This window comes from Patagioenas fasciata, chromosome 13, assembly GCF_037038585.1.
Source record: "Patagioenas fasciata isolate bPatFas1 chromosome 13, bPatFas1.hap1, whole genome shotgun sequence".
Taxonomy (NCBI): domain Eukaryota; kingdom Metazoa; phylum Chordata; class Aves; order Columbiformes; family Columbidae; genus Patagioenas; species Patagioenas fasciata.
Genome location: NC_092532.1, coordinates 4590769 through 4612794, shown reverse-complemented (window position 1 = coordinate 4612794; position 22026 = coordinate 4590769). Strand labels below are relative to the sequence as shown.

General features: G+C 45.0%; 1 long non-coding RNA gene across 1 annotated transcript; it reads right to left on the bottom strand.

Moving 5' to 3' along the window:
- Positions 1-6068: 6068 nt before the first annotated feature.
- On the bottom strand, positions 6069-21959 carry LOC139829075 (uncharacterized). The gene is made up of 4 exons (XR_011741292.1): positions 21915-21959; positions 11716-11834; positions 7184-7312; positions 6069-6189 (listed from the first exon to the last, which is right to left on the bottom strand). It is a non-coding gene; the product is annotated as an uncharacterized lncRNA (long non-coding RNA).
- Positions 21960-22026: the final 67 nt, after the last annotated feature.

The window sequence follows — 22026 nt, the reverse complement described above, 5'->3', positions numbered from 1 at the left end:
TTTGTACGTCCAGGGCTGGACAGAGGACACGTCCCACCGCTGCTGCTTGGCCATGGGCATGTAAGCTCCTGAAAGTTCCGTTCAAGATTAAATCAGGCACATTGACCGTTCCACTTCCATTTTTTAAGGTAATGCTTACGTTAAGCTCTGGTTCACAGGAAAATGCAAATGAAATCCTAAAAAATTTTAAGCATCTTGATATTCTCTTGCTTAAAACCAGTTCAAATTGTTCTTCCTTTTTTAGTACAGAACTAGACAGCTGAGCCACTAATTTCTTTGCCGTCTCCAAGGCTGTTGAAATGTAAGAGACGAGTTAGCAGCCCCTGGCAGCGGGGCGGTAATGGAGATGCTGACAGACTTATTTATAGCGTGGTCATGCTACCGGGCATCACAATTACATTGCACTCAGGGAAGTTACTGTGACTTCTCTAAGTAAACGCTGTAGTTAAACAGCTCTTTAAGGCTTAAGACCGTCTATGTTTAGATGATTGAATTTTTGTCATAACCAGTGGTTATCCTGATGCTCTGTTTTACTTCAAAGGCATAAAATTGTCTTATCTCATTCCCTGCCTTAATTACTTTAAATGTACTGACAAGCACAACTGACCAATTAATAGTACTTTTCCTCATCTTATCTCCTTTGTTATCCAAGATGCTCTTCCATGTTGTAATTACTTCTCAATTTTTCATGACTCAAAATAGGAGAAGTACATAATGAATACAAATGGCAAATTGATCCAACGTAACATGCATTGTAGCACCAGTGAGATTGTTGTTTGTTATTAATGAGGGAGATTTGTCAGGTCCTTGTGAAAAGGCTCGTGACGCACAGCAATCCACATCTAATAGCTGTAAGACTGCAGTGACCTTCAGCTGTTTGACTGTCATGCAACTCAAACAGGGAGGTACGTGTGATTTTCAACGTAATTCCATATTTTTCTGGTTTGGTGCCATATTAACATTTTGGGGCTTAATTTCAAAGCATGCAAATCAGGTTAACTGGGAATGTTCCAATAAATGGTGTGTCATTGGAAGGCATCAAGTTCCAAAGCCAAAGGCATTTTGTAGGAGCCAAAATCCTGATTTTTACAAGGTTGAAAGGCAGCGAGGCCTTTGTTGGTGGTTGGGGTAACTCCTGCAAGAAATGCAGAGAACTACTGTTCAGGTGTCTATAGCTGTTTCAACCTGACACACAAATATACACCTTGCACGTCCTTATGAAGTTACCTGCCCACTGCAGAGCCTTGGCCAATTGCTCCTGATCAAGCTGCTTCATTTTACATTAATTAGGTATCCATTGGAAGCCGGCCTTCTACGTCCTGGGGAAGTATTTGCTATTCTGGTGTAGTTTGTGATTTTGAGAGATCCCTTGATGCCAACATCTGCCAAGAAGTTTATTGTAGAATCCAAAACCTTGTTGTGGAATGAGGAAGGTTTCTTCATTGTATTGCAGAGAAACGTGCCAATGAATTGAGCACCACACGGCCAGGGAAGGCTCAAAAAGGAAAACGTCCACCCAGGAAATCGCTTCCCGACCTTGAGCCCTGAACCTAAAAACCCAAACAGCTGAATCCTTGTCCCCTACGTGCAGTTCCCACAGTTTCTGTGGGTCAGCAAAGGGGTTTTCCAGAATCAGAGCCTGGATGATACTTTAATTCTTTGTTGATGTCCCTTGCTTTTGCAGCATTGACTTCAAAAATCCTTTGCACCAAGATCTGCCTCCTGGTCCATTTTTTCTATCCAATTAAAAACTACAAAAAAGCAGTTTTCCGTTCAAATTACTTGTTACAGTGTGAACAGCGGTATTTTTTACCTGAGTTTAACAAATTAACTGAAGATTAAACCTTGTTATTTAATCCTTCCAGTTTCCGTTGTCATAAGTGAATGTCGGGATTTTACGGGCGTTGTTTGAAACAAAAACGTTGATCATAAAGCCTTTGAAGAACTACAGTAGAAAGTTATGCAGTTGTTGCACAGCTCAAGGTGAGGGGAAGCTTTGACATTTACTCTGAAATTAGAGACTTTAATCTGCATAATTTATACACCGACTATTCATAAAAAGGACCACAATTGAAACTCACCTGTCATCAAAAGTAAAAGGCTGGAAACAATGGCTGAGACTGAGGCAGGGAAATGGTGTGATGGATGTTATTTCCTAAACATTTTCTAAGGAACGGTTCCTACCAGTTACTGAGGAAATTAAGGCAAAGTGACAAAGCAACAATCATTTCCAAATAATAGTTCTTTTTCTCTTTTCATTATCTGTGCCGTCTGCCCTCACATCTCCTGCTTTGTTCACATTTCAAAACATTTCCTGCCCAAGTAGGCAAGCGAGAGCGGTTCGGCCGGGTGAGGAGAGCGGCACCCAACTCTTCATTAGTGATGGGTGATTTTGCTGGGCTGGGGAATCAGTTTAAATAAACACGTAAAAATCAAGCTGTAATTTTCAAATAACGAGCCGAGACTTCCCCCATTCTGCTTATTTTATTTTCCTCGCTCCCAACCTGCCCGTGGGGACAGGATTGGTGCTTCGTGCCTTGGGAGCCACTTTGGGCTCCTGAGGGTTGTCCCTCTTTGCGGTGCCACCGGCAGAGGTTGTTTCAAAGGCCGGCTGGGGCTCCAGAAGGGATCTCATTGCTGAACGGGAGCCCTGGGCAGGATTTCCATCCATCCTCTGCGAACACGAGAAACTTGTGTCAGTTCCTGCTCGGTCACAGACTCAGGTCAGCTTGTCAGGGACTGTCATTTGTTAAAAATTTACCAAAGGAAGCCTGACAGGATTGGTCTCTCGGTGCTACGACAATATAAATACGGAATAATGGCACGATGATACATTTCTGTTCACAGAGCTGACACTGCGCTTAAGCACAATGGGATCATCATTCTGTTTGACAACCAGTGACAGGACAAGGGGCAAGGGGTACAAACTGGAACACAGGAGGTTCCACTGAAATATGAGAAGAAACTTGTTTGGGGTGAGGGTGTCAGAGCCTGGCCCAGGCTGCCCAGGGAGGTTGTGGAGTCTCCTTCTCTGCAGACATTCAAACCCGCCTGGACCCCTTCCTGTGGAACCTCAGCTGGGTGTTCCTGCTCCATGGGGGGATTGCACTGGATGAGCTTTCCAGGTCCCTTCAACCCCTGACACTCTGGGATTCTGTGATTCCGCGTTCAAGGCTCTGCACCCAGGAAAATCCTCATGTAACAGGCGGATGGACCAAGGCTCCAGTGAGGAGTGTGGAAGAGGTGATGCTTTGTGACCAAAGTGGCAGAAATCCCTAGTGACTTTCCTATAAAATGCAGCTGTTTCTGGGCTCTGAAAGAATTTCAGAATCATGGACTCTTGAGCCAGAATTCCTCTGTGTTCACCAACAACCACCGTGTTTCAGAGGATGCGGGTGCTGGAACTGTGATGCCGTGTGCCCAGGGCCCGCAGGGATTTCAGGTGCTTGTTCCAGGTGCGTTGTGAACAGCTCAGTGACTGCCATAGCTGTATGATCTAATAAATTCTCCCTTCGTGATGAATCTGGCCAAGTTTTGGAATTTTACGCTGTTAACACCTAAGCCCATGAGTTGTTCCCCCGACTGCTGGGGGAGACTTTGTGGAGGAGGGTACAGATTACTTGCAATCAAGGAATCATAATCGTCTCTAAAAATTACTGGAAAAAAGTAAAATATCAAGTTTTATCACCCTCTCTCTTCCATTTTTCTCATGTCTAAAGTCATGTGGTTAGGGACAGTTTGACCTGAGGGAGGAACGATGCATTTTTACCTTTTAAAAATCTACCTGTTTGATTTACTTATTAAATCTAGTTTAGTCTTCCAAAGTATTTATTGAACACAAACATTTGATATTGAGCTTAGTTCACAACTGGAAAATTGTTTAAAGTTGTGTTGTGTTTTGTTTTCCTCTCAGCCCTTCACTCTGTGTTTGGATTGATGTAAATAAGAAGAGCAAGCCAACACTGTTTAACAGCCTCACCAAAAGTTCTGCTTCGTCACCGCTCTGATTTTTATTTAGTTGTTCAGTAAGTCATGATGCCACACAGACGGCCCAGTTCAAGGTAGGTTCCAGCAGAATTACTTACTTATCCAATTAAACCGGAGACCAGAATTGTCCAAGCTGGACAAGTGATGGTGCAGCGTGTGGGTGGGTTGATACACCCGATGCAAAACCCGCTATTTGCTCCCTCTGAGCTCCTGTCAAATCCGGGGCCCGCAGGCTGATTTTTAAGCTAGCAATGCATTTAATATATGTGCAAACATAAAAGGAATCTTTCCTTCCCTTTCTTCTCGACTTACAGAAATATTCTAATGAGTTGTTTCAGGTGGGAGAAGAAGGGGAAGAAATTTGGAGCAGGGGAAATGTGGGACTGTTGACTTGGCAGTAGCCCTGCCAAAAAATATATATTCTACTTTTAATACCCACCATTTGGAAAGCAAAGCCCCTTTTAAAATGCTTCAGAACTCATGTCCTTTTTAATTGCCTGGAATTCATGGTGGCTGTGCGAGAAAGCCATAAACATATACAATCATAAAAACACATTTAGACAACCCAAACAGAATCAGTGCCATATTATTTTAGTTTATTATTCCTAGCGGAGTACAGATTGGTCTTCCTACTTTGATATTTATTTATACCGAAGAACTACAAGAACATAAATGCCACTCTTGGGATAATCCTAATGCTGGGGCCGACCAGAATACACATTGCATCTGTCTCATTTGCAGGAAAATGAAGGAGTGTTTAGGTGTAATCCTGCTAATGAAGGACAAAGTTGAAGGTCAAATGTAGTTTTCAGGATGAATGTGTCACCACTAAGCAGGGCGAGCTGGAGTTCCGCATTAAAAAGTTTTCTTAAAATATCAAATAACTGAGATGGGGAAAAGGAAAATGTGGCTCCTTGGTTTTATTATTCCTTTTTCTTTGAAGCCACTCAAGGATTCTGTTCAAGACTTTAGCGCTTATATGAAAAATTAATGATGGGTTTTTGCTAGACAGAAAGCCGTCTTATTTTGCACATGATTAACAAAGAAACCTCAATGCCGAAGTGAGATCCCCGGCAGGGGGTCGTTCTCTGGGCGGCCAGCCCGCAGCTTCCCACCAGAGCATTTATTGACATGGGAAAATACCCACTTGTATCCAAAGCCGGTTAAACAGATCGGATACGTGCAGGGCTGGACGTGCTGAATAACAAGGAACAGCTTCTCCACAAAGGCAAATGTCAACCAAAATAAAGAGGCAGGCGAGCAGCGTGCTGACCCGGGGGCTGTTTGGAGCCCTGCGCAACGTGAGCCTTCTGCTGGTTATTGTTGGGGGGAGATTATCCGCGGAAGGCTGGGGGGCGACTGCAGACAGCCCGCCTGGAGCAGAAGGAGAGCCAAGGACGTGGAGGCAGTTTATCGAGGATACAAGCAGATCTGCACTTCGCTCACACGCTGGGTTGATTTGGTGTTCCTCACACACAAAGATCTCATTTTGGGGAGCCTGGGTGCTTTTCCCACAGGTATTTTCCCCCGTGTGAAATCCCAGTGAGCTTGCACGAGCTGGTCTAACTGAAAGCATCCTGGTTTAACCCTGCGTCCACCCCTCAATTTTAAACCTTGTTTGGGTCTAGTCAGCAGACTCCGTGCATTTTCTGGGGTGCAGAAGGGCCATCTGCTACCCACGCATTCAAGAGGAAAGCCACCCAAAAAAGGTACAAATTTTACAAGTTATAATGGAAGTACAATCTGTTCTACTTATTGTAAGCTTAAGAAAAGACAAACATCTGTTACTAATGTGTGTCTATGATTTGTCAACAAGTACAGGATGCTTTTATAAATGTCTGTTATATACAGTGGTGCACTGCAAAGAGCTGAGCGGGGTTATATTAATAAATCTCAAGTCAGACTTGGGGTTTCAGTGTCAAACAAGAACGAAGCTGATCGCCCTGGATGAGCTGGGCCAGCAAACGTTCTTTGCTTTTCTTATTATACCAGCAAATGGAGAACAATCCCCCCCGACAAATATTGCCATTATGAATTGCAAGCTCTGTTTGTGTGCAGGTTCAGAAAGGAATTATAAAGGACTGTGCATAAATACACGCGAAGGTGCAGAATTCATCTCAAACAAGAGAAGTCTTCCACGTAGACACTTGGTTTCCTTAAAACGTCATTCCCGTGCCGTCTGGAGTTCTGAGGTGAGGAAATCTGGGGAAAGGTGAGTTGATAAGAATTGGTCTTTTTCAGGAGGACACAAGGTAGGGTGTATAAATGATCATTTCTAAATGACAGGGAGTCAGTCATGCTGGGTATAAAAAGACACGAAACCACAAATAGAGCACCTGATAACAGCACTCAGGAGCTTTTCTAAAAGGCTTCATATTTTGTCTGATTTGGTCATAGTTTGTTTGCCGGAGCGATTCTTTTGAAGTTACCACGGTGGTGGCACTGAGATGCAGAGCCTGGTGTACAATTACAGAACCGGGCTGGCTGAATGATTGAACTGGCTAACTGCCATTTGCACAGCAATTATTCTTTTTTCTTGTGGATTTTTAGATCAGATCCCTGCAGGAACAGATTGAGTGGAGTTTTTATATTATTACTATGAATGTTTTGATATTGCAGTAATGATTTTTTGATATTTGATAATAAAGCCTTGGGATGATAGCAGTGGAAGCCTCGGAGTAGCCTCATAAACTATTGATTTAGTGGGGTTTTTTCATGGTGAATTGTTTTTCTTTGCTACCATCAGTTGTTTGGGGTTTTAATTATTTTTGTGAGGATTTCTCCCACTGCTTTGCCTACCACACAGTGATATTACATATGGAGTATATACCAAATTCTCCTGTCATATATTCTCCTGGCAAGATCTACTATACAAGTGTATATACTAAATATATATACAAGTATCTATACTATATATATATGCAAGTATCTATGCTATACAAGATTCTCCATACAATCTCCTGTCAAGATCTACCGACCAAAGACCAAGCAGCACAGCCCCAATTTGGTCCTGCCTCACCAAACTCAATGAGAACTTTGCTTCGGCGACATTAAAATAAAGCATCAGGCCCTGTCTGAGAACAGCTGGATGTTTTTGACACAGCGAGATTACATTCCACTCAACATTTAGACATTTTTTTAGGAATTAATATAATTTATATCCCTATATAAATGGCACTGGCTGCCTTTTCCTCACCTTTGCTCAGCGAGAGCCCTAATTTGTGTTTCCTTCTGCTCCTCAACCAAAAACATCCATGAAGTCTCACAGGCATGGATTTGTTGTTGAGAATTACAATGCCTGTTGTTTTTCCTGGCTCAAAAGTTCCTGTAAGGCAACAACACGAGAGAAAAATAAGGATGACAAACAGACAGCAATGGCATGACCCTTATTTCCTTAGGAAACCAAGCTAAAAATGAAAATGTAACCTCAGACCCTTTGCTGAGGGCTCCTCCTTTGAAAACCACAATAAGAACAGATATATCCCAGATCGGAAAAGACACGTGGAGATTACTGGATTCTTGTGACTTATGTTGAAGGAGTCAAGAAAAGAAACTAATTGTGAACAGCTTTGAAGTCCTCTTAAATTGCTATTATTATTACAATTATTAATACTGATTTTGTTGTCTTTACTTTGCAAAGGAAAAAATGGTCCCACGGTATGGTGAGAAGCAGAGAGGGGCACCTGGGGGATGGAATGCAGATGTGCGTGCAGATGTGCTCCCCAGCCGGGCTCGAGGGACAGGCTGAGGAGTTGGTTGCTTTTCTGGCCCACGCAGGTGGCTGAAAACACCTGATAAGAGTGGCTGGCATCAGCGTCCCATCCCCAGGTATAGTATAGTATAGTATAGTATAGTATAGTATAGTATAGTATAGTATAGTATAGTATAGTATAGTATAGTATAGTATAGTATAGTGTAGTGTAGTATAGCATAGTGTAGTATAGCATAGTATAGTATAGTGTAGTATAGTATAGTGTAGTATAGTATATAGCATAGCATAGCATAGCATAGCATAGCATAGCATAGCATAGCATAGCATAGCATAGCATAGCATAGCTAGCAGAGAGGGTTTGGATTTTTGTCAAAGTCACTCCCAGGCAACTCGTCAACATTTCAGTGGTTGTTCTGTATCTGCATGACTCAATTTTAAAGCTTTAAGGAAGCTCTTCAGTCAGTTCACCCATGACCTTGAGAGATCCCGTCAAGTGCGCTGGCAATCGTGTAGTTGCTGCATTCCCACACGAGGCACTAAACCCTTACATATTGGAAAAGTCATTTGGTCTGTTAGAACTTGCATGGCAAAATACAAATATTTCATAGGGACAAGCAGGCAGATTATTCTCCAGCTATCGATTCCATATTTTGGTCTGCTGAAAAGCTGCTGCTAAATAGACGTCTCTGCTGGAGAGACTGAGCAGAAATGGCCATTCCGGGGAGAGACTCTGGGGATTTATTGATTGCACATGAGAACACTAATCATGAAATAGCAAAGACTGAGCGTGCTGTTGCAACTCCTATTTGCATAGAAAGGTAACGCTTTGCTTTTGGGCAGCCAGATTTTTTGGGAGTGTTAGCAGCTGCTGTCCCAGACCAAGCCACAACCCTTCCCACATCCTGCACCGCAGTCAGTTCCTCGGTGCTCAGTTCCAGCATCTAGAGCACTGGGACAACACACACACGATCTTATCTGAACAAGTAAGTGAGGAAATATAATACATAGATACTGAAAAGGAAAATCCTGTCTCTAGTGAACTTACAGAATAATGTTTTCTTTCTCAAGCGGACGCAAAAACAGCATCAGGTCTGGCTGTTGAAATGGCTGATTGATTTTCTATTTCATTTTTTATTCAAGAAGTTAAGTCAAATAATTTCATGCAATTCTTGTAATCAAATTCTTGTAAACTTTCCTTCGTGCTGACATGGTAATTTTGTCAGCTTCAAGTATTGAAAACCCCAAAATTTTGAGCAAGACTAGACTCTTACACAGTTTACTGTTTCACAACAATATTACCTTCTTTTCTTTCCCCCTTTATCTTTCTGGGTTTCTTTGTCTGTTTTTAAATGTCTCCCTACCAAAGACAGAGACCAAAATGTGGATAGAAACATGCTATACTTGATCATACAAATATAATAATAACAATTAAGGCCAAATTTTGCACATATTTAAGTGACTTCAAGCTTTACGACTTTAAGAAAACACATATGAAATGACGGCATTCATTCTCAGCCTAAGTGAAACTTAGTAAGCTGTAAATGTTTGCCACGGGGTTTACCTACGTGAGATACTCTGCAGTTTCCACTTTTCTAGTTTTGTTGCTAAGCTGGTAGAGTTACTCATCAAAACCACCCATGAGTGCAGCCATTGGGGGTGTCACTTGGAGAACTATGTGCACAGCCAGGAACCAAACCATGTTCACAGTTGGTCTCTGAGCCCCAAATCGAAGCTCACAATATAGACAGTTTGGGTAAGCAGCTGCTAACAGAAACAGATGGAGGATGGTTGTTCATTACGTGTCACGCGTGGTCAGTCTGGGTGGGAGCCCGTGACCAAGTGAAACCTCTGGGTGCATCTTCTGAGGCACCTGCTTGTCCTCTGCATTATCCACAGCCCGGGCACCTCCACTGAGAGCTGCGGCAGAGGGCAGGAGGTTATAGCGCCAAAATGGGCTGGGAGGATTATGTCCTATTATGTCTTTTAGGAATTATTATTATTATTATATTCATATTCATATTACTATTATATTTTATATTATATATTGTTATGTCTTATTAGGACTTGTTGGAGTGAGCTGAGAGAAGGGAACGGAGCTGGTGAGGGGCTGGAGCACAAGTGTGATGGGAGCGGCTGAGGGACCTGGGGGGTTCAGCTGGAGAACAGGAGCTGAGGGGAGACCTTCTGATCTCTGAACTGCCTGAAAGGAGCTTGGAGCCAGGGGGGTCGGGCTCTGCTCCCCAGGAACAAGCGCCAGGAGCAGAGGAAACGGCCTCAAGTTGCACCAGGGGAGGTTGAGGTTGGATGTGGGGAACAATTTCTTCCCCAAAGGGCTGTGGGGCATTGGAACAGGCTGCCCAGGGCAGTGCTGGAGTCACCATCCATGGAGGGCTGGACAGACGGACATGAGGTTCTCAGGGACATGGGGCAGTGCCAGGGGCAGGTTATGGTTGGACTCGATGATCTTAAAGGTCTTTTCCAACCAAAATGATTCTATGATTGTGCTTCTATGTCCCTGTCTTTAATCTCTCTTGTGGCATTTTTCCCTTATTTTGCCAATCTTCGGCCACACCAGCTACCTTACAAGCATCGGAGTCGAAGATTTAGCAAAGAGGAACCCAGCCTGAAACCTAGAGCCCACAACAAAACCTTCACTGCTTTTTCAGAAGGAGCCAGAAGGAAAGGCTGAGACAACTAATGATTTAGTTCTGTTTGTGCTGGAGGCTAGAGCCAATGAAAGATCTAATCCATACTTCACGCACAAGCGGATGCAATTGCACTGATTCAGAGCAGAACACAGAACCGCTGGAGTTTCCTGTGCTCCTGAACACTCAGGCATGTTGGAACCAATTGGTTCTGCAGGAATGTATAGAAACACTGCACGTGACGTGGCCCCCGAAGCGCGATACAATTTTGTTTATTAAGGTAGAAATCAGAATGGCCCAGACTGAGCTCTCCTCCCTGGGGTTACAGGCGTTTGCAGCTCTCAGCTCCTCGCAGGTGGGGTTCAACAAGCACCTGTAGCTCCATGAAGGACTTTGCCAAACAGGGTCCTGAAAGACACTGGTCCCGTAAACGCCAGTCTGGCTCCACATCTGATGAGAGGATTCGAATTGTCAGTTCAGCGGGAGAATCTTCCTGTTGTAGGGACAAAAAGCTCAGAGGATCTCCCTCATGCTCAGTGGTCTTGTAATTAAATGTTACACACTTGATGAGCATTGCATTGCAAGCCTCAAGGCTAATTTACATGTTACCACCAAAATGCCTTATTTTAGTTTGCTTGTAAAGATGCTGCACAGGCATCATTGCATGTCACTGCAAATGGTTTGGATCAATGATGCTTGGGTGACTCTCAAAATTACTAAAAGCTGTACATAATTACTGCTAAAGAGCCCTGTACGGAACCCATAATACTTCTACAACAGCTATTTTATGACTAAGATGGCTTTCCTGACGTGACTGACAATGCTAGCTAGCATCACAAACAAGCAGCCTGCCAGCAAATAAAGGATCGCCTTTTTGGGATACAAAGTAATTTGATTCAATTATAGTATTACATGTATAATTAAAGTGTATGTCGCTTTTCCAAGAGTTGCCCATAATTCAAACCAGTAAGACAGGGTGGGAGGAAGAAGAGAATAATGAAAGTAAGTAAGAGCTAGTTGTAAGAATGGTGCTAGGTATGATGCCAATATAAGGCATTTATTGGCACATTTAAATGCTTTATGTTGTAAAAGTTGCTTTTAGCACATACGGCTTTATGAGTTTCTTGTTCTGAGGAGGTCATCCCACAAGTAACATTTCAATGCAGACGTATCAGATGGGCTGAACTGCCGCTTCTTACAATTCACTATTTCTTTAATACTTATTTGACTGACTTCAAATCAATGCAACCATTTATTGGAATATATTAATAAAAATAAATTAGAGTTTCATTCGCTGAATTCCAGCTCTTAGAAGAATAAACAACCTTGTGCAGATGCAGAAGAAAGGCGGAGAAATATTAGCTGACTTACCCCAGTCTGCAGGAGGTGAGTGGAAGAATGAGAATCAGAACCTCTGGCCTCTGGCCTTTCTTCCAAATCATCTTTCCTGTGTTTGTGCCACAGTAAAATGATTTTGCATATGTCCTGTCCTGGAAATATGAAAAATATATGCAATATGCAAAGCAGCCAATTGGACTGCCTTTTGGAATATATCATCGTTTATGAAAGATGCATCTTGAAGCCTAGACAGATTGTGCGCAATTAATTGCAAACTGTCAAAGAGACTACAGCACTTTACTGCCAATTTATAAATAAAACCTGGTGTGCAAAGGGACTTAGGCAAGCGAGGTGAGTTTCTGGGGATAAAGGGAAGGCAACGCGCAGATGCAATGCAACACAACACCATTTTTACACTCCAGCCTTTAAGAATTTTGCTGACCCTGTAAGAAATGGTGTGGTGCAGAGTCACTGAGCGCAGCCAGGCTTCTCCATAGGGAAAGATTTTACATAACCCGAGTGAAGAAATCCCAGCTTACCTGAAAAGCTAGAAGAATAAATAAGGCATCGAGAGCAAAAAGAAAACCATATTTTTTATTCAAATCTTAGTATACACATAAGCAGCTTTGTACCCTCAAGATGTTCTGAACAATGGCAAAGTGTGGATCACTCCAAATACAGGGGACTGCAAACAAAGCAGATTCCCTTTATGTCCTGATTCTGACCCTCAAATGATCTCTGTTATAAATACGCTCATGCTGGTGACCGGCCAGCACCTGACGGGGTTGCTTACCCCGTGCTGTCTCGTTCCCTTTCCACCACTGCTGTGCCAGCCTATATCTCATTGTTCCCCTCCGCAACATTCAATAAACACAATATGCTTGGTGCCACTGCTGATCCGCCGAGCCAGTCAGTGTCCGGCCCCGCGACCCGGGCTTGGTCTCGGCTTCAAAAGAAAAATAATGACGCCTGTCTTTCCAGGCTTGAACCCCTCCGGTGAACAGCATCCCATGCGGAACACAGACCTGCAGTAATTACGGGAACAGCAGTTTGTCACGAGCTGCTGGTGGGTGCAGGTAGAGGGAGGGATATGTAAGAAAATACAATATTTGTGACAGGCTTAAGTTGGAAATCCTTTTTACAGGGGATGAAATGTACATGTCGAGGCAGTGGAGATGAAGAACTAGGTACCCACATTCATCAACAGTTCTTTCTACCTCGCTGGTATTGAATATATATGCAAAAATTACTCCAGTGTAAATGAGTTTGGCCCAGCTGGTGGGCACGGCTACATGAGGTGCGATTTGGGTCTCCTCTGAAGTTCACGTACATCAGCAGCTTCCAAAACAAGCAGTTTTGGCCCCTGGGGAAGAGCAGACCTGCCCACGTATCCCAGTCGCTCTCACACCGGTGCCATCGATGCTCAGTAAATGAAAAAGTCCCTTTTCCACCACCCTGAGCCTCGTGGCAGGCCCAGAGCTGACAGCAACAACCCCCTGTGCTCTGTGAGCCCGAAAGAAAAGGAAATAGCTAAAAGGCTGCTCTTCATGTGAAGCAGTTCTCTTTATTCTTGTTCTCCCGCTATCTTGTAGTGCAAATGCAGTTCCAGAAATGACATAAAACACCCAAATCCACAGATGGTCAGGTAAATTCAAGGTTGAGAGAAGATGAAGGAAAAAATGGCCTCTGAGCCTGATGGGCTTTGGATGGAGCTTTGCAGGGAATCGGCAGCTGAAAGGATGATGGGGAAACACAGGCCCAGCTCGCTGCGAAATCCGAAGCCAGTCCCAAGCCAAATTAATAACAATACTTTGTTTCACAGCTTCCTAATATTTAAACAATATTGCTGCAATTAGTGAATGAAGATGTTTTGTTCTGAGATACAGGGCGTTTCAAAAAGATAGACCCAATTTCAAAGATATAGTGATTTCAAATTGAGTCTATCTTTTAGAAACAGCCTGTATATTCTTTCCTGCTCAAACTAATGTATCTTCTTCCTTTCAGGATTTGTTTTTGAACTAGATTGCACTTGACTCTAGGGACAGAAGGTTTCCTTCAGAAATCTTTGCTGAGTTTACAGCACAAACAGCTGCGTCCCTCCAACCTTTATTAGCTCAGACTTACAAAACCTCCATGCTCACATCCCCTTGGTTGTTATTTTGTTTGTTGCTCTGCTGGAGCCTGCTTGTGTTTCACCAGAAAAGGCTCCCCAGTCTGCAGCTAACAGATTTTCCTTCTCATCTCACCCGAGGAAACTGTCCTGCAGCTTTGCCTGTCCCCTAGGCACTCCTCAGCATCCCCAGGCACCCCTCATTCCCCCCCAGGCACTCCTCAGCATCCCCAGGCACCCCTCAGCATCCCCAGGCACCCCTCATTCCCCCCCAGGCACTCCTCAGCATCCCCAGGCACCCCTCAGCATCCCCATGCACCCCTCATTCCCCCCCAGGCACCCCTTGGCATCCCCAGGCACCCCTCAGCATCCCCAGGCACCCCTTGGCATCCCCAGGCACCCCTCAGCATCCCCAGGCACCCCTCAGCATCTCCAGGCACCCATCATTTCTCCAGACACCCCTCAGCATCCCCAGGCACCCCTCGTTCCCCCAGGCACCCCTCGGCCTGAATGAGCACTGGAGGATGGGGCTCTCATTCAGATCCCGGGAGCGTTCAGAAGATGGCAATTTGCTATATTGCAATTTCAGGAAGCAGCAAATAACACCGGCCAGAATGACATCCCCTTCCCTAACCCAAGCACGGCGAGCCCCCTGAACATCCAGCTTTAGCCCTGGCCGTGTTCATTGTTATCTTAATATACTGTGATGATTGCACTGCATAAAAAGCAGAGTCCAAGAGGCAGGATGGCATGGGGTTCGTGTGCTGGCTGACAGCTTTGCCCCACAGTTACAAGTAATTTCCAGCCATAAGTCAGGAGGATTTGGTTGGTACTCAGGGCTTTGCCCTCCCTTTCCCCTCTCTCTGCCACTGAAGTCATCATTTTCAGCTGAAAACCAAGGTACCCGCGTGTGCTGAGCAATGCTGATGTGATCCCACAATACTGCCGCCTATGTCATTTAGTGCTGATTTGTCACAGAGATTTTGGAAGGTAGAATAGGGAGGGAGAATAGGGAGAGCCTGTTATTAATATTTTCTTTAGAAATTGTGGTCCCTCGGCGTTTGCCCCTCCGCCCGGGCTGGCGGTGCGCTGTGCGCTGCGCAGACGGCGCAGTGTTTCAGACAGGCTGCCCGCCTGCCGGCAGCACCGCAAGCCCCCGGCTCTGCTCGCTTTCCACCAGCCCTACTCGACTGCCCTGCAAGAACAGAGAGGAATATTTCCCCTCTCTCTGGAGTAAAGTCCTCCATTACCACGCCATGGAAGAAAACAGGCTGTTTGGTAGCTAAGGAAAAATGCTGACTGTAAACCACAGATAAGGCTCTATCATTTACACTAATGAGCTCACTGGTGGGGAATTTGTAAAATTTTATGATGAAAAGTAGCTGTAGTCAGTGTTTGATGGAATTTACCGTTTTAGTTTTTTGCTGAAAATACACATAACTACTAATAATTTTCCCATCCAAACCTAGAGAGAAATGAACGCAGCAAGAATTGTCCCAGTAGAAGTTCAAAGATCTTGTAAACTAATTCATTATTTTAAAGATTTATTCTTTAATTGTGGGTTGGTCTAAATTCTGCTGGAAAGGCTATAGCCACTTTGAACTGTTGAACAATGTGTTAGTTATTCAGAAGGAGGAGCCCTTAATGAAATATGAATATCAGGATTCTAATTGCTAGTAGCTTATGGTTAAAAGTAAACCCCATCATTGTGCTGTCAGATTTGGGTTTTGATGGAAGTGTGCCCTGGGATGCACCCTGGGGTGGCCCTGTCGTGGTTTCTATGCCAGGTCGCACAGATGTCCAATATGTGCAGTGAAAAGGGGGGTATCCAAGAGCCTTTGTCACCATGTTCTGTCGGGGCGGTAAATGACAAGTGGTAAGAGAGTCTCCCAGCTGCTGTAGATTACAGACACCTAGACCGTTCTGTTCAGAACCAGAATAAATGGGTCTGGCTGGATAGAATAACCCTGCCATGAAACCAGGGAAAAGGGCAGAAAGCAATGAGTGAGAGTAAGCAGAGAGAACAGAGGTGTCTCCAGATGAAGGGCTGGGAAACTCATGCAGTTTGGCGTCCATATGAGACAAGAATGAAATTCCAGCGTGTTTTCTCTCCCTCTCTGTTTTGTTGGTTGGTTGCTTTGGTTTGTTTTTTATTTTCGGCCTACCCGCTCCATTTGAGATGTTTGAACTCCACAGAGCCCCTGGTTACAGAATCCCAGAGTGTCAGGGGTTGAAGGGACCTGGAAAGCTCATCCAGTGCAATCCCCCCATGGAGCAGGAACACCCAGCTGAGGTTCCACAGGAAGGTGTCCAGGCGGGTTTGAATGTCTGCAGAGAAGGAGACTCCACAGCCTCCCTGGGCAGCCTGGGCCAGGCTCTGACACCCTCACCCCCAACAAGTTTCTTCTCCTCTTTCAGTGGAACCTCCTGTGTTCCAGTTTGCACCCATTGCCCCTTGTCCTGTCACTGGTTGTCACCCAGAAGAGCCTGGCTCCATCCTCCTGACACTGCCCCTTTCTGTATTGATCCCCATGAATGACAACTGACAGCAAGAGGGACAGCTGTTTTACGGGCTGTTACTGATGTATTTTGTAACTCCATGAGCCCTGCAAGCACTGGGAATATGGGAAAACAAAGCAAACCAGCAAAAAGGATCAGTGTGAGAGCTGCCAGCCAAGAACCTGGTCTTGCATGGCAGTGATGACAATTACAGCCATCTTTCAAGAACACGTCGCATTTTTCACAAAAATATCATCAAATCCATAGTTCTTGTATTGATATCTTGTCTTGATATGGCTCATCCCAAGATTTAATTTTTTGGTATCTAAAAGTTTGTGTCTACTTCCACCCATCCCAAACCCATCACTTGGTACCCAATAGAGAAGCACTGAAGCGTTGCTCCTTTTCTGTAAGAGCAGCCACTAGAGGGAAGGATGCACACAAAGTTCCCCTCGGCACCTCTGGTGCTTCCTCTGTGAGTAAAAATAGCACTCAGAATTTTACCCAGTGTTTGTAAGGTGACTTGCTTTATCCTTTCAGATAAAATACATTGAATGAAATTATTTTTAGTATTGCAGTTTCACCGTACATCCTGAAACATGGCCAAAATTAGGGGCCAGGGAAAAAACAAATCATTGGCTAAATTACACAGAGGAGATTGGATTACCTGTTCAAACAGAGCTCTTAATTCTGTGTATAAATAGAATTCACAAATACAAGAGTACTGCAGCAGAAAATAAAGCCAGCTAACAGCCCCTAATAACCCCTAATTATTAGGAGTTTCAGTTAACATTTGGACAGCTTTGGTCTTAATTCTTTTAAGTTTGACGAGGCAGCACGACCGGGGTGGCCGCGCTCGCAATTACAGTGAACACACACGCTGCTCCAGCCCACGCTGGCTTCAGCTCAGTGTTCTCTGGCAGCCCGCGCTGGGATTTTGCCCTGTTAAAATATAATTACCTATCTGAATGGCAACTAATTTCCAGTTTGAGTTATTTATTTATAACAATGCGCTTGTTTTGACAGAAGTCGACAACGAGAAAAACAAATCAAGCTCCTGACCTTGGCAGCGTCGCTCACTTAGGGATTTTTTGTAACCTTCTAATATCTGAGTAATGAATTAACTTGCACGTAATCAGTGAACACAACACCGGAGATCTAGCTGGAAAGCAGACACCCCTTAAGGTAAGACTGAAAACCAATGTTACTTTCTTACAAAAGAAAAGATTGACAACACTATACTACATATGGACAATTATGGTTGTGTAAACCAGAATGCTCAGTATAATAGTTATCTCAAGGATGGTGTTTTCAAATATCTTTAGCAGTGAGCTAATATTCTTTCCCAGTTTTAAAGTTGCCCTCTGTAATATACAAATGGGAGATTAAAAGTCAGATGCTGTATTGCAGGCGATTGATAAAAAGCAGCAGATGACATTATCCACATTATCTCAATAAACTGTGGTGTTCTTCAAAATATACAAACCCCAGTATCTGTGCAGCCCAGTCATCCTCCAAAGTAGACAATTTTATATTCATTTACTGCTGCAATCCCAGTTTGGTGAAGGTTGTGTAGTAGTTTCCCCTTGGACCTTCTGTTTGCAACCACCCATACCCATCAAAAATTCCCCTTGTGAGACTGAGGTTTGCCATGACTGCGACTGCAAAAGGTGAATTTTTATTTCAATATTTTATCACGATGTTCTTTAACATTTCAAAACATATGAAGGTACAGGGGAAAAAATCTTAAGCTTATTTTGTTTTCTATTCTCTGGCCAGAGGTGCGATCTGAAAGCAAAACTCAGAACTATTTTTCTGCAGGAAGGAGTGCATGGCTAATTTGGGGGAGATATCTGCTTTCATTTGATCAAATAAAATTACAGAACGTTTGGATACGAACACACACAAATGATCACCTGGCAGTTATTCTCAGATTCCTGTATTCACCCTGGAAAGCACGTGCACTGTTTAGGTGTCCCTGCTACTGATGGGTTCTACCCTCAGTGATGCCACCTTGTCCCGCAAGCACAAGGGTTGACAAGAGAACGCCCTTGGCCTGTCTGTCCCTTTGTCTGTCCCTCTGTCTGTCCCGCGTCCGCCCCGCGCTGGCAGCGTGCGGCACGGCGAGGCTCCGGGCCTTGCTGATTCTCCAGGGTGAGGAACACTGCAGATCATTTCTGCTGGACGGCACCTGCGCCGTTATCCGCTCCTGCTGGGCTCTCGCTGAACCCAGGCTGCTCTCTGAGGTTCCATAATTGCTCGCCGCAGAAGCTGAAGGTGACACCAGAAGCAAATCACCATAAACACATGCAAACCTCTCTTACAACAGCAAACGAGATGGTCATAGATGGTGCAGAGTGCGGATCAGCAAGAGCTGCTCTGCTCTAAATCTCGTTTGCACACATCTTCAGCGCTGGTACAGAATCCCAGCAGATGCCTGGGAAGACAAGTAGCTCAAGTTTATATGGGCATATATAAATCCCTGAAGTACTTTCTGCTGTTTATACTTCAAAAACTAATATAGCAGTGAACAAACCGCATTTGCAGAACTGTGAACAAACTGCATTTCATAGAAGTTATCCAGTTATGGGCCAGACCTTGCACTTCTTACTCAGGAAGGATTAAATCAAAAGGCAAGTAGTCTGTGAAAAGGTGGGTTTATACACAGCCAGCTGAACCCTTGATAAATTATCTTCTTGAAGGAAAATGAAGGTTTCCAGCAGATTTCCCTGTACTTGTTTTCAGAGCAGCTTTCACTTGCCCCCCTCGAGGCTTTCTTCAGAAGTGAAGCTAAATGTCTAGTGAGACTGAGTTTCTAAGGATGATTTTGCTAACACAGGATTAAGGCTCACTGCCAGTGGAATGCAGGGCAAGGAACGCTGCTGCTCATGGGTTAAACTGCTTTGTGGCTAAACTGCATCTTGATTTCTACTGATAATGGTTCAGTGCCTCTGAGCTTTAAACTTGCTTCTATAAGAGGTAAAAAATGGGTTATTTGGGTCTCTCCATTGTTTTTTTTTTCTGGAACAAAATAAGCAACCCTCTCATGATCTGAGCAGGACAGTAACCTGTCCTGAAGCGGTTCCTCAGAGACCTCGGAGGATGATTCCCTTAAATTTTTTCCCTCCAGATTATTTCAAAGCTTTTTTCGTTTGGTTGGTTTGGTTTTCTTTCTTTCTTTCTTACTTTAACCATAGGTGAGACATCAAGGGAGTTCTACAAACTAATAGTCTGTGGTCAATCTGTCAACGTCAAGGTCATGGCTGGTTACCCTGCAATGGACAGTCAGCACATTTTCTCCATATCCACAAAAGCATTTCTCAAAAGCAAACATCAAACCAACAAAAAGCTCTGCTTGACAAATACCTCCTTTTCAGTCTAATATCTACATCTCTTGCAGTTTGTCAATACCTTGACAAATCCTTGATACAGAATTGCATCTGAATGACAACTGCCCTATTGTTTCTCAATGACATCGATTAACAAGGCTGTTTGTAATTAGCGGGGCGGGGGGGTGGGGGGGGGTGCGGGGAATGTATTCCTTGCCCTGTGTAAACATCTGGATTTGCAAATCTGCACTCCTAGTTTGGGAGCTCTCTGCCACACATCACTAATTACACCACATTCTAATATATCAGAACCTCCATCCTCCTGCTGAGCGTCTCTTCTTTGTTCCCAGCACCAATCAGAGGCTGTTGTCAGTGCGGAGAAAACCAACATAACTGCCTAGCGCCGCATGTGACACTTAATGAAAATGAAGTAGCGTCTAATTTGCATGGCTGAGGTGACTTTATTAAAGCTGGGTGCTGCAGGTGTGCAGGGCTGACAGTCTGTGGCACCCGCGGCGTCTGGCACAGGACATTCTGCATCCCCCTCGCCCATCTCCTCTGTGACCCATCGCACTTCTGCTAAAATGTCAGATTTGTTCATTTTCCCAGGCCCATCTGTTCTTGTTCTTTCGTTAACTCTGCCCGTGACGCCGCCTCCTCCCAGGGGATCACCACCAAACACCCAGGGCAAAACCTGCGTGGAACACCTCCTGGGTTCAAAGGGACAAGCTACAAATCAAAGTATATATAGCACGAGAGAAACAGCTTCTGTCACGCACAAGAAGTATCTTAAAAGATAAATCTACCTTTTTTTACATGAAAAAGAGCCGTGTGTGTTGGAAGAACACACAGTCAAGCACTCAAAAAAATGTAAAAGGGCAGAGTTGTGCTCGTTCCGTTTGCATTTCTCCATGTCTTTTCAGCAATATTGACAAGTATGCAAAATGTGCATTTTTGCTGGTTTTTATTTGCTTTAGCCTTATTAATACCTCTTACAAATATTAATTTCATTTTTAAAAAGTTTCTGATTTTTGGCTCAGTTAAGAAGGTCAGCGCTAATAATACATCATAAATCAGGAGTTTATGTCTTGCAGTAAAACACAACACACCCTGTAACAGGTTGTGGCTCCACCCACTCAATTTTATCTCACTTTCACCTTCTCAGGAGAGTTTTTGTTTCTCTTTTATTATCTGTCTAGCTCCTTACTGACCACTTTCGTTCCCCTGCAATCATGTCACCACCACACTGGCTCCCAGACTGCTCCACGTCTAGAATAACGCGGGGTGTGCTGATGCTCCCCGAGGGATGATGCCATTGGTTGCAGCTCCATCGCGTCCCCTCAGCGCCAGCCAGTGCCAACCCACGGGCCAACTCTGGGAGTTCACAAACTTCCCTCTGAGCAACTCCACAGACACATGTTTCACTTCGCAGGGCAATAACGCGAATCAAGTTTTATTTGTAGCAGTTTGCAGAGAGAGATCCGTTTCCCAGGTAAAACCTTATGAATCACACAATTGGAACAGCACAGTCAAATAAATTAAAGCCTTTACCAAAATTCATAATGATTTGCACCGAATGATGTTAAATTTCCCAGGGAGGATGCTACAAATCCATACATTTTAATCTCTGAATCTAGGTTAAATTTTGCAAACAGATTTAGAAAACCATGTTGTTCCAGTGGTTTGTTTCTAATGGTTCATCAGTAAATCTCTTCTTTTGCAGTCCAGGGTTATGAGTTTTCGACAGCACATCCAGAATGAACACCGCACGACGTCCACCGAGACAAAGCAATCTCTGCACTTTGGAAAACGGCAGCAGCCCTACAGCCGCGCTGCGAGCTGGGCGGGCACCGGGGCGACTGTCCCGGCACCGGGGGCTCCGCCGGCTGCAAAATCTGTCTGCTGTCAGGTTGCGGCTCGGGAAGCCCCGCCAGAGGCCCTGCCGTTTGTCCCGCCCCGGGGGGTGAAGGAGGCGGCTGAAGGACATCGGGCACCCCGGGCAGGGGGACCCTTCGCACCCCGTCCCTCGGTGCGATCGCCAGCGGGGAGGGCGCGGGGGGTGGCCCGCTCGCGGCTCGGAGCACCCCGAGGATGCTACTCCTGCTGGGGGGCCGCCAGTCCTTGTCCCGCCGCGCTACTGCCCGGTCCCTCCCAGCCTTCCCCGCCCAGGAGCAGCACGGGGAGCGGCGGCCCCCTTCCGCGCCGCGGGCCCGACACCCCTGTCCCCGCCAAGCTGCCGCGGGGCTCTCCCGCCTCGCGTCCCCCGCGGTGCCGTCGCGGCCCGGCGCTCCTACCTGCGCGGCGCGGTGGGTGCGCGGTGCGGTGCGGGCGGCTGCTCGGCACCTGCTCCCGCGCCCGCGCCCGCGCCGCCTCACAAAAGCCGCGGCGCGAGGCGGCGGCAGACGG